The sequence below is a fragment of the Euleptes europaea genome, chromosome 5 (genome assembly GCF_029931775.1).
Source record: "Euleptes europaea isolate rEulEur1 chromosome 5, rEulEur1.hap1, whole genome shotgun sequence".
NCBI classification, from domain to species: Eukaryota; Metazoa; Chordata; class Lepidosauria; order Squamata; family Sphaerodactylidae; genus Euleptes; species Euleptes europaea.
The window spans coordinates 6,752,231-6,768,340 of NC_079316.1; the positions used below are offsets into that span (position 1 = coordinate 6,752,231).

General features: G+C 49.3%; 1 protein-coding gene across 1 annotated transcript in view; it reads right to left on the reverse strand.

Annotated features, from left to right (window-relative positions):
• The window catches only part of NMUR1 (neuromedin U receptor 1), a 121,258-nt gene that overhangs the window by 54,851 nt on the left and 50,297 nt on the right, over positions 1–16,110 (reverse strand). The window lies entirely within an intron of this gene.

Below are 16,110 nucleotides of genomic sequence, written 5' to 3' on the forward strand. Positions count from 1 at the left end.
AATGGAGAAAGGTCCCACTGAGTTTTTTGCAGGGACGAAGAGAGCGGAGATTTTTGGTGGATAGATAAACTTGCTCCCCCACCTTAAGCTCCCATCCCGGAGACCGGTGTTTGTCTGCCTGTTCCTTGTACTTGCTTTTAGCCCTCTCAAGGTTTTTGAGCAGCCACGGCCAGGTAGACTTAACCACCTGTATCCACTCCTGAAGTTCAGGGGTGGACTGGAGATCTGGCGTGACGGGGGCGGAACCGAAAGGACCGAAGTCCGTCCCGTATACTACTTGGAAGGGACTAAAGCCGGTAGAGGAATGGGGCGCATTGTTGTACGCATATTCGGCAAATGGCAGCAGGTCGACCCAGTCGTCTTGGTGGAAATTCACGTAGCAACGCAAATAACATTCTACCACCGCGTTTACACGTTCAGTTTGACCATCAGTTTGGGGGTGATAAGCGGAAGAGAGGCCCTGTTCCTCAACCCCCAACAATTTTAGGAAAGCTCGCCAGAATTTGGCTACAAACTGGACCCCCCGGTCGGAGAGGACCTTCCTCGGGATCGAGTGTAGCCTGAGGACGTGTGTGATAAATAGTCTGGCCAAGCCCTGAGCAGAAGGAAGACCCGCACACGGAACGAAATGAACCTGTTTGGAAAAAAGGTCCGTGATTACCCAGAGAACCGTCTTTCCCCGACTGGGAGGTAGGTCGGTGATAAAATCCATGGCTATGACTTCCCAGGGACGGGAGGGGTTCTCTAGCGGTTTGAGAAGCCCGGGGGGTTTTCCCATCCGTTTCTTAGCTGTGGCGCAGGTGGGGCAGCTGCGCACATACAGTTCCACATCGGACCTCATACCTGGCCACCAGAATTGCCTCCTCACCAGGTGAAGAGTCTTTACGAAGCCAAAATGACCCGCCAACTTGGCACCATGTACCAGTCCCAATACCTCCTTGCGAAGGGAAGATGGGACATATAGCTTTCCCCCTTGTACCCACCAGGTGTTGGTTCGTTCCATGCCAGTGGGGAGGAGATGGTGCTCCTCCTCCTGCAAGGAGGCGTCTCGGAGCTGCTGCTGGAAGGCTTCCGGAATACCCTTGAGCGTAGGGAGGGTCCCCGGGTGATGGGTCTGGGATCGGGTTGTGACGGCTAAGCCCGGGACCTCCCCTCGCTGCTCGGGGGTGAACAGGGAGTCGACGGGACGGTCGAAATCGTTGCGATACTGGGGAAGTCGTGACAGAGCATCGGCCAGGGCATTTTCTTTGCCAGGAACATGTTTGAGGGTGAACCGGAATTTGGCGAAAAATTGGGCCCACCGAATTTGTTTGGCGTTGAGCTTTCTAGCTCCCTTGAGAGCCTCAAGATTTTTGTGATCGGTACACACCTCAAATGGCAGTTCGGCCCCTTCTAGGAAGTGTCTCCAAATGGTGAGTGCGTGTTTGACTGCTGCCGCCTCCTTCTCCCAGATGGCCCAGTTGATTTCGGACTGGGAAAACTTTTTGGAGAAGTAGGCGCATGGTCGCAACCGCCCCCCTTCATCCCTCTGCAATAGAGCCCCGCCCATTGCCACATCGGAGGCATCCACTTGCACCACAAAAGGCTTAGTGCAATCCGGGTGAGCTAAAACTGGTTCGGACGAAAAAAGTAGTTTTAAACATTCAAAAGCCTGCTGGCAGTGGGGGGACCATTGCAAGCGGGCCGAGGGAAGAGCGGCGTTAGCCCCCTTGTCTTTGGTACGCAACAGGGCAGTGAGGGGGAGCGCTACCTGGGCAAAGTTGGGAATGAAGTTGCGGTAAAAGTTGGCAAACCCCAAAAACTGCTGAAGTTGGCGGCGGGTAGTGGGGGTTTCCCAATCCCGCACCGCCTGGACCTTGTCGGGGTCCATTTCCAAACCCTGGTGGGAGATCACATATCCCAGGAACGTAATAGAAGGTTTGTGGAATTCACACTTAGATACCTTAGCATATAATTTGTGCTCCCGCAGCCGCTGGAGCACGTCTCGAACCAGACGCACATGTTCTTCCATAGTTTCAGAGTAAATAAGGATGTCATCGAGAAATACCACCACCCCCCGGAACAGCAAATCATGCAAAACCTCATTAATTAATTGCATAAAAACACTCGGAGCCCCCGAAAGTCCGAATGGCATGACAAGGTATTCAAACATTCCAAAACAGCTGGAAAAGGCCGTTTTGGGTTCGTCTCCATCTTTAATGCGAATGCGGTGGTAGGCTTCTACCAAGTCCAGTTTGGTGAAAATTCGGCCCTCCTTTAATTGTGCTAGAAGGTCGGGAATAAGAGGGAGAGGGTAAGCGTTAGACTGGGTGACCGCGTTCAGCCTGCGAAAGTCAATACACAGTCTTAGATCTCCCGTCTTTTCTTCACAAAGAAGGCTGGGGCCGAATAAGGGGCCTTGGAAGGGCGTATGAAACCTCTGGCCAAGTTGACATCCAGATAGTCCCGTAATACCGCCTTTTCACTGGGGTTCATGGGATAGACCTTCCCTTTAGATAATTTGCCTTCCCCCACAATTTCGATAGCACAGTCCGTTTCTCTGTGGGGAGGCAGTTCGTCACATTCTCTAACGTCAAAAACATCCGCAAACTGCGAGTATTCGGTAGGTAATTGGGGAGAAATCGAGACTGGGGCGGGGGACCCTACCAGCGCGGCGGCCGGAGCACTGAGCACCCGTTCCTCATCATGCAACCTACAGGGGTTTTCGGGAAACGTGAGCAGCCGCTTAACCCAGTCGATGGAGGGGTTGTGCCCCCGTAGCCAGTTCATCCCTAAAACCACCGGGGTTACAATAGGGGCAATGGTAAAATACAAGCGTTCCCAATGCCCCCCCACAGACATAATCACAGCCGCAGTTCTGTGGGTCACCGGGCCCCATTTAAAATCACTGCCGTCCATTTGGGAAAAGCGGAGGGGTCCCGGAAGCCGCTTGCGCCGGACGCCCAGCTTCTTGGCTGCCTCCTCACTAATCATGGTGCGGGCACATCCCGAATCCACCAAAGCGGGGAATTCTAAACGGGGACCCCCTTTGGGTAGGGATAGGTGAACCCTTACATACACATTGTCCTCTTGGTCGCTTACCATCGGTGGAGCTCCTTGCACAACGACAGGGACGGTCTGCTGCGGAGCCCCCTCTACAGCAGACCGACGGCGTTTTTTGCCGGTTGTTCCCACTCCTCCTCCTCGCTGGAAGAGGGGGACGGGGTGGTGGCGAGCGGAGACTCGTCAGAATCAAAAGTGGTACTTATAATCCGGGACCCCGTTGGGACCATGGAGGTGGAAGCTCCATCCTGGGGGCGCGCCTGGAGAGCGGAGGGTGCGCCGGAGCGTCGGCCCGGTGGTCCGCTCCTGCGGCGGGACTGGTCTTCGGCGGAAGCCTTCTCCGGTTCGGTCTGGACTTGGCGAGGAGGGGTTGGACGGCCCGAGCGAGATGGGCATTGCGACGCAAAGTGCCCCTTTCCCCCGCAGGTTAGGCAGACACCGGTCTCAAAGCGTTTGCGGCGTTCAGCGGCCGAGGGGCCTCCGCTCCCTCCCGATCGGAAGTCCCGGCCACGGTCACTCCGGGGTCTCGGGTCCCGTCCGATGCGCTGCTTGGACAACGTTAGGAGTTGCTTACGGTTCTCAATGTCCGCAGCGTGGCGGACCCAGCCTTCCACGTCTGGGGGGTTCCCTTGCATGAAGGCCCAATGTTGGAGGTCCGGGTTGAGACCCTCCCTGAAGCACTGTACCAGAGTAGCCTCACTCCAGTCCAGGATTCGGCTGGCCAGGGACTGGAACTCGCTTGCATACTGCGCCACCGACTTGGTCCCTTGGCGCAGTTGCATCAGGGAGGCCTTAGCCCGCTCACCCAGAGTCGGGTCCTCGAAACGGTTTCGGAGTGCAACCATAAACTCGTCCAGGCTCCGCAGCACAGGCGAGCGGAGCTCGTACTGCAACACCATCCAAGCGGCCGCCTCCCCTTGCAGTAGAGAAGCCACATACTGCACTCGGGACTCCTCGGAGGTGAAGGTCCGTCCTTGTTCCCGCATAAAAATGTCCACTTGGACCAAGAAAAAGGTTAATCGGTCTCCTGAACCGTCATACGTGACTTTCAGGTCCCGACGGGTCGGGAGGCTAGGAGGTGCGGGAGGAGCTGCCGGTACCCCTTCCGGGGGATTACCGGTGGGTGGTTGCACTTTAAGCGCATCTAGGGCCGCGGCCATCTCACCCATCACGCGCTGCATGGTCTCAATCTGGTCCTGCATAGCTTGGCGGTCCTCCTGCCACTGCCTCCGTTCTTCGTCCATCACGACTTCCCTGCGTGCAGGGTCCCCCTCGAGTCCTGTACTGGGGAAGGCCAACCGGCGTCCCTTTGCCGCAGTCCGGGAGAGAGACCAACCCTTGGGAGAGTCCAGCCAATTGTTGAGGAAGTCCCGGGGGCGTCCGTCCCGGCCTTGGTCGGGGATAGGAGCCCTAGGTGCCTTCGGCTTGGCGCCCTCCTCCTTGGGGTCCGGTTTCTCCGGCACCTCAGGTTTCTCTGGTACATCGGGGTTAGGGGTGGTGTCCTCGTCGGCTGACATTCTGTCCCAAAAGGTACAGCTGCAGTCCGAGAGGCAAGGACTTGCAACTTAATGTGAGAGATCCCCTCTCTCTGAGTTTACTTCTCCAAATCAAATGCTCAGACGTTGATACAGAAACAAAGGATTTATTGAAGACATCAGGAGATGAGACAGGCACAGGTAGAAAGTTGCAAGTGAGGCGCTTATCGGGGTTACAGAATATATTGACTCCAGGGCACCGGGGCACTGGGGTTCACACTTATTGTTATGGGAAGTTACAAGCTTGGCATAATACAAAACATCAAACGAGTCCCAGGAAGTCTGCTGAAGCTATCACACTTCCAAGGCCGCACCGGCCTGAGGGAGTACTGACAGGAAGAACAGTGGGGGGGAGATACTTGGGGCAATCAGGCCAGGCGCCTGAGACCAGAAAGTGTGAACTGCTTTTACGAGTTCACAGATAACCAAGCAGGTGATGGAAAGCAGAGACACAGAGACCCTCACACTCAGCCTCAGTCTCCTTCTGATTTCTTGATTGCAGTCTCCCTTTTGGCTGACGATGGAGCCAAGGAATAGAAAGTCTTGAGCAATTTCAATGGTTTATACAAACAGAAAAACGAGGTCTAGAAACTTGGCTGAGATTAGCTGAAGGTATCCAGTCCGCTGCCACTTGACAGCACTTTACACACACATCCTTCTGCAACACAACTTAGAGACAAATTGCTCCCCAGCTTTTTTTTGTGGTATTCAGAGAGGCTCTGAGGCCTGCCCCACAGCGACACAGCGTTGGCTGTCATCTTAAATTGTAGTGTTAATTGACCTCATTTCCCACCCGCAATTAAATGCCTATTTGCCATATTAATGGGGGAGAAATGGACCTTTCAGTAAGCTGATTAGAGAGCATTTAGCTGGGCAGAGCCCTCAGACACCTCTCATAACTGTTGACAGGTCTTTCATTTATTGTGATGCTGTTCATCCCCAAGAGCTGCAATGAATATTTAGTGTCGGTAGTGGATTTACATTATCATTGCACCAACGGATCATTGCTGGACAGAGGCACCGATTATAGGAAGCCCTACGGAAGGTGTCTGGCCGCAGTGTGGTGGTTAAAGTGAGGAAAGGGGGGGCAGTGCCGGATTTACCTATAGGCTTGGCAGACTGAAGCCTAGGGCCTCAAAATCTAGGGGGCCTCTGGCCAAGGTGTATAATATTTTTGACACTATCATAGGCCTTTCTTACACTCTCAAGCAATTCAAAGAAAATCGACACATTATCTCATAAGATGACGGAATGCCCCCTCTTTAAACACCAAGATAAATTGATTACCCCCATATTGGTGAGAATTCCAGCCCCCATAACAAGAGACAAAAAAGTCCCCTTTTTGCTGATAGAGATCCAAATATAACATTGGCCATGGCCAAATATCTCTCCATCATGTTTTCCTCTAAGAAATAACTGCTCAGGACCTATGGGTCATAGGAGCAAAGAAGGAAAGGAAAGGCCTTTCTTTCAAATGCTGTCATAATGCACTATAGTCTCTAAAATTCAGGAAGGTGTTGAACAGTTGATGGAAGCATAGTCAGAAGAGGCTGACCTGAAACTTACTGATTAACTTGGGGCTATTTCTTAGCTTAATGGTCACTAACTGCTCAGGAGAAAGGTCTCTTTCGAGCCTCAAAAGAACTAAAAAATGAATTAAGGGCCACAATGTCTCAAGGGAGGTTGCACTGAGGTTTCAATGCACCAAGCATTCTTTGCATTGAAAGCGACACAGACAAACAAATTTTGATGAACTTTGGATGATTTTGCTATGAGGAAGGCTAGAAAAAAAATCTTTTGGCCATCTTTGCATGGTAATTAGCAGTGCGTTCCAGGCTGAATTGCATATTTTTTTGAACTTGGCATCCTGAACCATCATTCCGGAGGTGACTGCGAAGCTGGTGCATACCTGCTTCACATTACTAAAGAGCCCATTTAACGCAACCTTGAGGTTTGCTGCAAAGAATCCCCCTCAAGGAACAATGCAAAACAACAGAGGCAGGTTAGCTATGCATATGCTAATGGCTATGCAAACAGGAACAAAGGAGCAGGCGAGTGGGGGAAGTGGAACTTCTCCTTTTGCGTGAAAAGGCATTTTTAAAGTTGCATTTTAAAAAAGAGCTTTGAGCAAGCATCAAAATTGACCATGCAAAAATGCAGAAATGGTTTTTTAGTCTCACATTGCATTCCTGAAGTTAAATGCATAGCTTTACAATGTGTAAGCCCCCTAGAGCAGGAGTCTCCAACCTTTTTGAGCCTGCGGGCACGTGTGGAATTCTTACACAGCATGGCGGGCACAGCAATAAAAAGCAACAGTTTTCTCCAGGGGAACTGATCTCTGTCATCTGAACACATGAACACATGAAGCTGCCTTATACTGAATCAGACCCTTGGTCCATCAAAGTCAGTACTGTCTACTCCAGTGGTTCCCAACCTGTGGGTCAAGACCCCCTTGTGTTTTCTGGGGGGTCAGCGCCACGTAACCCAGTAACGGCCCCCTTTTGTGTCCTTCCGCAAAGGTTTTCCCCAGACCGTTCCACAACCGCCCAGCTCCTCCGCCGCCCGAAAAGCATGGCTGGGCTCTTTTTCACACACACACACACACACACACACACGCCCCATCTCCAGCCGAGGTGCCAGGCCGCCTGAAAAGCCCCGCTTTGCTTGCAGCTGCCCTCCCGGCTCGTCCACCACGCCTGCCCCGGCGCGAAAGAAACTCTGTTCTGCTGGCGAGCGCGCACCCGCCCTCACCTCTGACCTCAGGTGATTGATCGTTCTCTTGTTATGCGGATGACGCAGGCTGATGGGCTGGACGTTCTCAATTGTGTGTGTTCAGTGCCGTCAAGTCATTTCCGACTCATGGCGACCCTATGACTCACAACGTCTTTGGCTACCCTCAATTGCATCTGCCAAGGTTTCCTCATTGAAAACGTGACCATTCGATTATTATATATATATTTTTGCTACCATGAAGCTCTGATCCGAACACTTCAGTTGTGCTTGAACAATTATAGTAGTCAAGCCACCGTTCAAATTTGACTTCACTGGCCTTGTGTGTGTTAAGTGCCATCAAGTCACTTCTGACTCACGGCGACCCTATGAATCAGTGTCCTCCAAAATGTCCTATCTTTGACAGCCTTGCTCAGGTCTTGCAAACTGAAAGCTGTGGCTTCCTTTATTGAGTCAATCCATCTCCTGCTGGGTCTTCCTCTTTTCCTGCTGCCCTCAACTTTTCCTAGCATGATTGTCAAAGCAAAGGCAAGAAACAGACTAAATGTTGAGGATGACATGAGGTTGGCTTTAACAAACACTCAGCCACGAATTTTGAAGTTGGTTACCCAGATGCAAGAACAACCATCGCATTAAATATTAATTAATTATTTAATGAAATTAGTTAATTAAATATTACATTGGAATTATATTCTGAAAAATCTATTGTATTGATCCCTCCTTCCTAACCAATGTTTCCATCTCAGTCATTTATTTATCAATATGGGACATAGCAAGTCATATACAGAAGAATAGAACCAAGAGTTGTCTAAATCCCATTGATATTAAAATCAGAAATTCCAAATATAAAAGTATAAAATACATAAAATCCTTAGAGGGTGCTACTATGTACATTGGTAGTAAGAAATGCCATCCCAGCAATTTGTCCTAATTTTGGACCTAAACAAAGTTTTAATTGCTGTTTTTATGTTTTGTATGTTCTTTTAGCTCTGTTTTTAATGGTTTTAATTATGCATGTGTGTGTTTTGAGGGGGTTGGTTTTAATGGTTTTAATGATGTGTTTGTGTTTTGAGGGCGTTGGTTTTAATGGTTTTAAAATGTGGTTTTATCATGTAAGTTTTAAATTGTTAGCTGCCTTGTTGGCCCTTCTAAGGGCAGAAAGGCCGGAAACAAATTTTGTAAGCGACTAAATAAAAAGAAATAGGTATTCAAGGCTGCCGGGTGGTCTGGAGGACGCCATGATGTTCAAGCGGTCCTTGAAAGATACTTCGTTGTGGTTGCGTAATTAATGCCTCTTGTGTAATTACATGATTAGCAAAGTGCTCGGGAGATCAGAGGAATGCAACAAAGTACGCGAAGCACATTTCGCCGCCTGGAACAATGTCATCTTTGAAGAGGCAGTGACAAGGGAAAGAACAGCGATACCCCAGCGAAAATGAGCCTATTATCTGCATCAGTGTCAAGGTGCTCTTGGCACTTTGGGACCACTTGCAGCGAGCTGATCTTGCGAGAGAGGTGGTGGGTTGCCCGCGAGCCCCCCGCCCCCGGAGAGGCCCAGAGAGAACACAATTAGAATTAATGCGGCATAATGAGCTGTCATTTCATGGGAAATTGGCCCAGAAGTATTATAATATTTATGCCCCATCCATCAAGAACAAAAAAACAGTAATTCAGAGGCAGGAAATAGGAGATGAATCTGCTGTGATCCAGGGGGTGAAGCCAAACAGCTGGGAAAATAGGGGCGGTGGGGATCCAAGAAAGAAAGAAAAAGGGTTTCCTTTCGATCTTCTCTGTCATTGTCCCTTGACACTTGTTTTATCTATTTACTTCATTTAAACCCCGCCTTTCCCCCCCCCCATGGGGAGGAGCCATGGCTTGGTGGTAGAGCGTCTGCTTGGCATGCAAAAGGTCCCAAGTTCAATCCCCAGCATCTCCAATTGAAAGGCCCAGGTAGTACATGATGTGAAATACCTCTGCCTGAGACCCTGGAGAGCAGTCTCCATTCTGAGTAGACCTTGATGGACTAAAGGACTGATTTAGCATATGGCAGCTTCATGTTCAAGGGGAGGGGTTGTGACTCAGTGGAAGAGCATCTGCTTGGTACACAGAAGATCCCAGGTTCAATCCCTGGCATCTCCAGTTAAAGGGACTAGGAAAGTAGGTGATGTGAAAGACCTCTGCCTGAGACCCTGGAGAGCCGCTGCCGGTCTGAGTAGACAATACTGACACCGATGGACCAAGAGTGTGTGGGATATATTGCCATAGAGACCACCCTCCAAAGCAGCCATTTTCTCCAGGGGAACTGATCTGTCACCTGGAGAACAGCTGTAATTCTGGGAGATCTCCAGACACCACCTGGGGGTTAGTAAAATATCTCAATGATTTGCTACGTATGCTGAACAAACACTAGTTTAAGGAGAAATACAGCATCACTATAGTAATTTATAAGAAAAGGAAAAGGGGCAAGATTCAATCCCACAAAACAAAATAACTCTGAACAGAGTTTTTGTACAAACATTTCCAGTAGTTACCAAAAACAAAAAGGTATATTTACATCTGGTTACCTCACCAGTCAATGTCAAACACGTGAATCGTAAGATCAAGGTATAATCCACAGTCCAAATTCCCAATTTCCAAAGTCCTGTGTACCAAGTCCAAAATAAAGTCCAGTCCAAAGTCTAAAGTTCAAGTAGAGTTTCAAAGTTCAATTCATTCAAAAAGTAATCTTTTTGGTCTACAAAACAACAGCTCAATCTGTGCAACTGTCCAGGACTTCTGCTGAGGACCCCTCATTTCAAAGGGAGGCTGAGCATCTTCTTAACTCTTTCCCACTGAAACAAGTCGGATTTAAAAGTACATCTTTCAACTTTGCGTCCACGTTTTCTAAAGTTAAGAAATGCAATCCGCACCTCCGGTAGTGGTGGTGGTGAAGCTAAAGTTGGTTCCCAGTTCGTTCCCTATTCCCAATTCCTTATTCACATTTCCAGGTTCCTGAATGATATTGAGGACAATTTAAAAGCTGTCAGCCTCCTGCGGTGGTGAAAAGCACATGGAGACAGGAAACAAGGAAGTTGCATCTTCAGGATTCTGATGCACTTCCAGATGCATCTGGAAAAACCAATTCCCCTCCCCCAAAGGAGCAGTATGCTGCTTCCAGAAACAGTTGTGTGTGGACACTTGGTTGCCAATCTCCAGGTAGGGCCTGGAGTTCTCCAAGTAGGGTTGCCAACCTCTAAGTGGTGGCTGGAGATCTACTGTTACAACTGATCTCCAAGCAATAGAGATCAGTTCCCCTGAAGACAATGGCCACTTTGGAAATTAGACTCTATGGCATTGAAGTCCCTCCCCTCCTGAAACCCTGCCCTCCTCAGGATCTGCCCCAAAAACCTCCCACTGGTGTTGAAGAGGGATCTCGCAACCCTAACCATAAGCCACATTTGAGGAGTCGCCCTGGCCTGATTAAGACAGTCCTGAGAAAAGAAGCAGCGCATTCTCAACATTTTTGGGCACTTTCTCATTAATGCGCTTTCATAAACAGAGGTCAACGGAGCAGACAGAACGGCTCCCCTTCTCAGCGAGAGTCCTCTCACCTAGTTGTTAGGAAGATGATTCTTCTGTAAATCTCCATTTTTGCACAAGGAGCCCAGTGAGAAAAGCATCATTAGTGGTAATGTGACAACCGCGACTTCTGCATGAGGCATAACATCTCCCCCTTTGGATCGCTTCATGGTTCAAAAGAGAGTTCTAGCATTTGGGTAACTGATTTGTTGATCAGCAAGTACAAAATCTTGCAAGAAAACATGCCAACAGTTGCTATTTGGTGGGCACAGTCTGTATTTTTTGGTACCTGCTCTGTTTTAATCTGTTTTTCTCTTTGGCATGATTGGATTGCCTTTTAAAAATTGGCTTAGTTTGCATAAGCGCATTAGAGTTGTCCAAGATGGGTTCCACACGTCATTGGACATTTTTGGCATTTGTCTTCAGTCACCTGTCCAATGACGTATGGATGCTGCCTGGGTTTCATCCCTCTTCCCACAGGTCTCTTAAGTCAAATCTCAGGGGCAGGGAGCAGATGCATCTTGACTGCAGCATGCACACTTATAAATGAGCACCAGTTAGGCTTGCCAACCTCCAGGAGGCACCTGGAGATCTCCCGCTATACCAATTGATCTCCAGACAACCAAAATAAGTTCTTCTGGAGAAAATGGCTGGTTTAGAGGGAGGACTTGATAGCATTATTCCCTGCTAAGGTCCTGCCCCTCCCCAAGCCCCTTCTCCCCAGGGCCCACACCCAAATCTCCAAGTATTTCTCAACCGAGAGCTGACCCTACTACTGGTATATTCAGAATGTCTAGGCCCACATTTCCTTACATCCTTTTCCCCTTAACTACCCATCCAGGTTGTCGAGGTTGCTGAGTTGTGTTTGTGTTGTTATTTTAATATAAATGCAATAAAATTCGTTCGGGGATGAAACATCCCTTTTTCCTGCACTGCCAGTTTTCAGGGAACTACTTGCAGCTAATGCCGCTCTAGAATTCTTCTCTCTGCAAAGAGACAGTGGAAATTCTGTGCGGGCACACAAACGCAGCTGCTGACGGCCACCTGCTCATGCGGTAATGCACGTGACGAAGGAAACTCCCCGTCACTTGAAGAGGACAGGGCTATGCCTCAGCCAAAGCAGCTATCACCTTGGAGAACACCTAGTCCCCAAGAAGATCTGGGGGCTTGTTTCTGTTTTAGAAGGATTTGACATCTTTTCCCCAGCTCATTTAAAAATCTTCTCATGTCAGAGTGAAGAGTTATGCAGAGGCTCAGAATCTATAGCTGGCAAGAGAGTTTGTGTGTGGGTGAAGTGCCGTCAAGTCGCAGCCGACTAATGGCAACCCCAGCAAGGGGCTTCCAGGGCAAGTGAGCAGCAGAGCTGATTTGCCCTTCCCTTCCTCTGCAGAGCCATCCTTGGGGGTCTCCCTTCCTAAGGGCTGACCCTGCTCAGCTTCCAAGATCTGATGAGATCGGGCTATACCATGCTGCCTTCCCTCCCACAAGACAGTTTACCATCTGCTTATGACCTCTGTTGAATCTACCTGGCTAGTGGGCTGCTACCATCTCACAGGGGGGTTGTGAGGCTGAAGCAGAACAGGAGGAGCTAGGAGAACAGACTGAAGGGGTGATGGATGGCAAATTTCAGTTTACTTGTGCCACGTTTGAACATACAGCCTGTTGCTCAGTCGTGTTCTGTACTTATAAACACTAAACATGAACAATAAAATATAAAATTGAACTGCACTAGCCGATGTGAGATTCCTGCCTTTGATGTTGGGGTGGGGGAAAGAAGCATACAGTTACTTTGCAAAGGGCTTCTGAACATAAGGTGAGAAAGAGTGAGTGGTCCGAGGTCACCAACTATTCCAAAACACATTCATTTTTTATTAGGACAGATGCTCCTTCCTTCCTTGTTGAAAAAAAAATTCAGTAAAATTCGGATTCGGCAAAATTCGGCCCGTTTTGATTTGGGAAATGCCTAAGTCTGAACTCCCCTGATTTGGATCCATAGAATTCGGTGCTAGGTTTGGAGTTTGGGGAAAAATTCGGCAGAATAAAGCTATTTAAAGCACATTTGCGCCTTTCCACGGCTTCAGGGGGAACATGTTTGGAGGTAGAGGTACCAAACTTTCAGCGTAGCTTCAGGGGACCATTCTTGCAAGAACTCCCAAGTCTGGTGACTATTGGGGCAGGGGGTCCCGAGTTAAGGACCTGGAAGGGGTCCCCCATGATCAGCCCATTGCAATAAAGCCATTACGAACCCATTTGCGGCTTTCTGCGGCTCCGGGGGGGTTTTCAGAGGTAGAGGCCCCAAACTTTCAGTGTAGCTTGAGGGGACCCTTCTTGCACGAACCCCAAGTTTGGTTACGATTGGGCCAGGGGGTCCCGAGTTATGGGGCCCGGAAGGAGTCCCCCCCTCCGCCCATTGGAATGAATAGAAATAAATAGACCATTTGGACTCGGAGATTGCAAAACCATGCAAAGCAACACGTGACGCAACCTTGGGAGTTTGCAAACCATGGAAACGGACAAAGGCTCACTAGCTATGCATAAGGAGCAGGTGGGGGTGGAATTTTTCCTTTTGCATAAGACTCGGGAGTCGGGAGTCTCGGGACCGGGCAAATGCATTAAGTCACAATTCAAAAACCAGTTTCGAGCGAGCATCAAAATAGACCATGCAAAAATGGCCCCAGAGTATTTTCTGCCCTCTCAAACCAGTACAGCTCGGCCCCAAATGGAAAAAACCAAGGAGGAGGAGGCGTGGGTGCTGAGCGGCGCTGGGGAGAGACTCACGCAAGCTGTGCCGTCACACTCAACCCAAAGCTAGAGGCAAAAAAAAAAGCAAAGCACAGCACACCTGCACATGCGAGCGGGCACACACACCCCAGGCAGAACGAGTGAAGCTCCCCCCTCAAACCAATATGGCTCGCCTCAACCCCAAAAGGGAAAAAAACCAAGGAGGAGGAGGCACGCCCCGGATGCCAAGCAGAGAGACAATCGCTAGCCACCGCACAGACTCAACTTTAAAATTTAAAACTTTAAAAGCAGAACACACACTCCTGCACAGGTGAGCGGCCACACACCCCTTGGCAGTACAGGCAAAAGCCCCCTTTGGCTTCCCCCCCCCACAAAAACTGTTCCCCCCCCCCACACACACACAGAGACTCTGCTTCCCCTCCACACACACAGGAGAAAAGGTACAGAGAAAAAACCTGAAAATCAAACTGTTTGGATGTCTTCCAGTAGGAGCACGTAGGAGAAGTAAATCCAATCCTATTCCGGTAAGCACCAGCAGCTCGGCCCAGTCAGGAACCGGATCTCTCAGCAGCACCGCCACCAAATTGGAAGGCAATGAATACAGTCGGGACGGGAAGGGAAAGGCGGGAGTTTTTAGACTCTTCTCCTGACCATTTCAAAATTGAGAATCCCTGCTCTGATTGGCCAGGAGAAGACCCAGCTTGGCCACCATTGGCCGCGGGAGAATGCTGCTGACAAACTGACAGCTATGCTGCTGATTCTGAGCCCCCAAATTTGCCAAATTTATTCGGCGCGCCCCGAACTGACCGAATTCGGCTCGTCGTTTTCCCACTTTTTAAAATTTGGTTCCATCTGAAATGAAAACCGCCAAATAGGGGGAAATTCAGCTGTTTTTCGGTTCAGGATGAAATGAATATCCTGCCTTCCTTCCTTTCTGAAAAGCAGCCCCAGAAGCCACAATCTTGGGTGAAGAACCAGTAATGGAGAGTAAGCAGCGGCTGAACCGTCTTCCTCCATCTATTTCCCTGCTCAAATTCACACAACCCCCCCAAACTGTGTTTCACTCTCCAGGGAGAAAATGTAAGAACTTGTTATCTGCTCCCTGAAGGTGGAAATGCTCTGGGGGAGGAGGGGAGAATACTTGGAGGGGAAAGGTATAAACAGTAAGGATATGAAACCCCAGCTGCCATAATGCCAACCCAACCCAAAAATGGGTTGTCAAGAAAGTCCCAAATGCAAATATCAGGGAAGTCCCAAATCCAATCAGGGTTGTTTCTGATATTCTTCTTATCCCTGACACACACCCCACTCTGGTTTTGCTCAAAATTGCAGGCTCTACAGCTGCATTTAGGGAAAAGAAAACTGGGGGGAGAGGGGAGACACAAGAGAGCATCAGGTGTGGATTGGGCCTCTCTGGGGGCTCACAGTCAGGCACCGATGTTTACCTTCATGTCCTGTGGCACATTGGTCTAGCTGGTGGAATTTCCCGTAGAACAGGGAGGGGGAAATTCACCAAGCAAGTGAAGCCAATCTCTTTTACCAGAGTAGTTTATTGTTAGAGAAGGTGTCTCGCGATGAGCAGAGCATGATTTAGAGGCGCTCCCCTTTCATGAGGCACTAGTTAACATTATTTGGGAAGCTGTAATATGTAGACATTCCCTGAGGCAGGGATTCCCCAACCTTTTTGAGTCTGTGGAAGCCTTGGGAATTCTGACAGTGGGCATGGTCCCAAAATAATGAGGTGGGGCCGATCATAAAATAATCAGGGAGGAGGACCATATGTAACTCTAATAGTAACTCTTCAACATTTCAGGTGCAAGTTCTGTTGAACAGGATGCCCTGAACTCTGCAAAGCCAGTCAGAAGCCCCGCTGGGCAAAAGCCCCCTCGAGCCCGAAAAGCCCTTGGTGGGTGCCAGGAAAGGTGTCATTGGGTGCTGCGGTGCTCACGGGCACCGCATTGGTGACCCCTGCCCTAGGGTCACAGGAAGCTGTGGGATTCTTCCAAGGTAGCTTGAAGATTCTTGTTCAAACTGTCAAGTCCCTCCCTGGATTAAAAATGGTCTTCTTTTCCTCTTCTGGTTCCTCTTTTCTCTTTATGGACCACAAGATATCACGTGGTGTAAGAAACGGGGTGGGATAAGCTGGGAGCCACGTGTCTAATGTCCGCTAGCAGAGGACACAGGAGGCAGAAGAGCCATAAATGCCATTTTTATTCATTTCCTACACTACCCTCACAAATCAGAAATAAGCAAATCAGATATTTTAGCTCAATGTCTTTTATGGCTGCATTATTTTAACTTGCCCTGAGACGCTGCGTTCCACACCAAGCCCCCCCCCTCCCCCAGTACTCCTCAATGATTTCTGAAACTTGATCTACATTTTGTTAGCCCTCCTGAGAGTTCATTTCAATTTGGAATATCTGGCTGTCAGGATTATTTACTGCCTCGTGCTCTGCAGGAAGACTCTGGAAATCTGTGTTACCTGTGAGTGATTACTTCAACT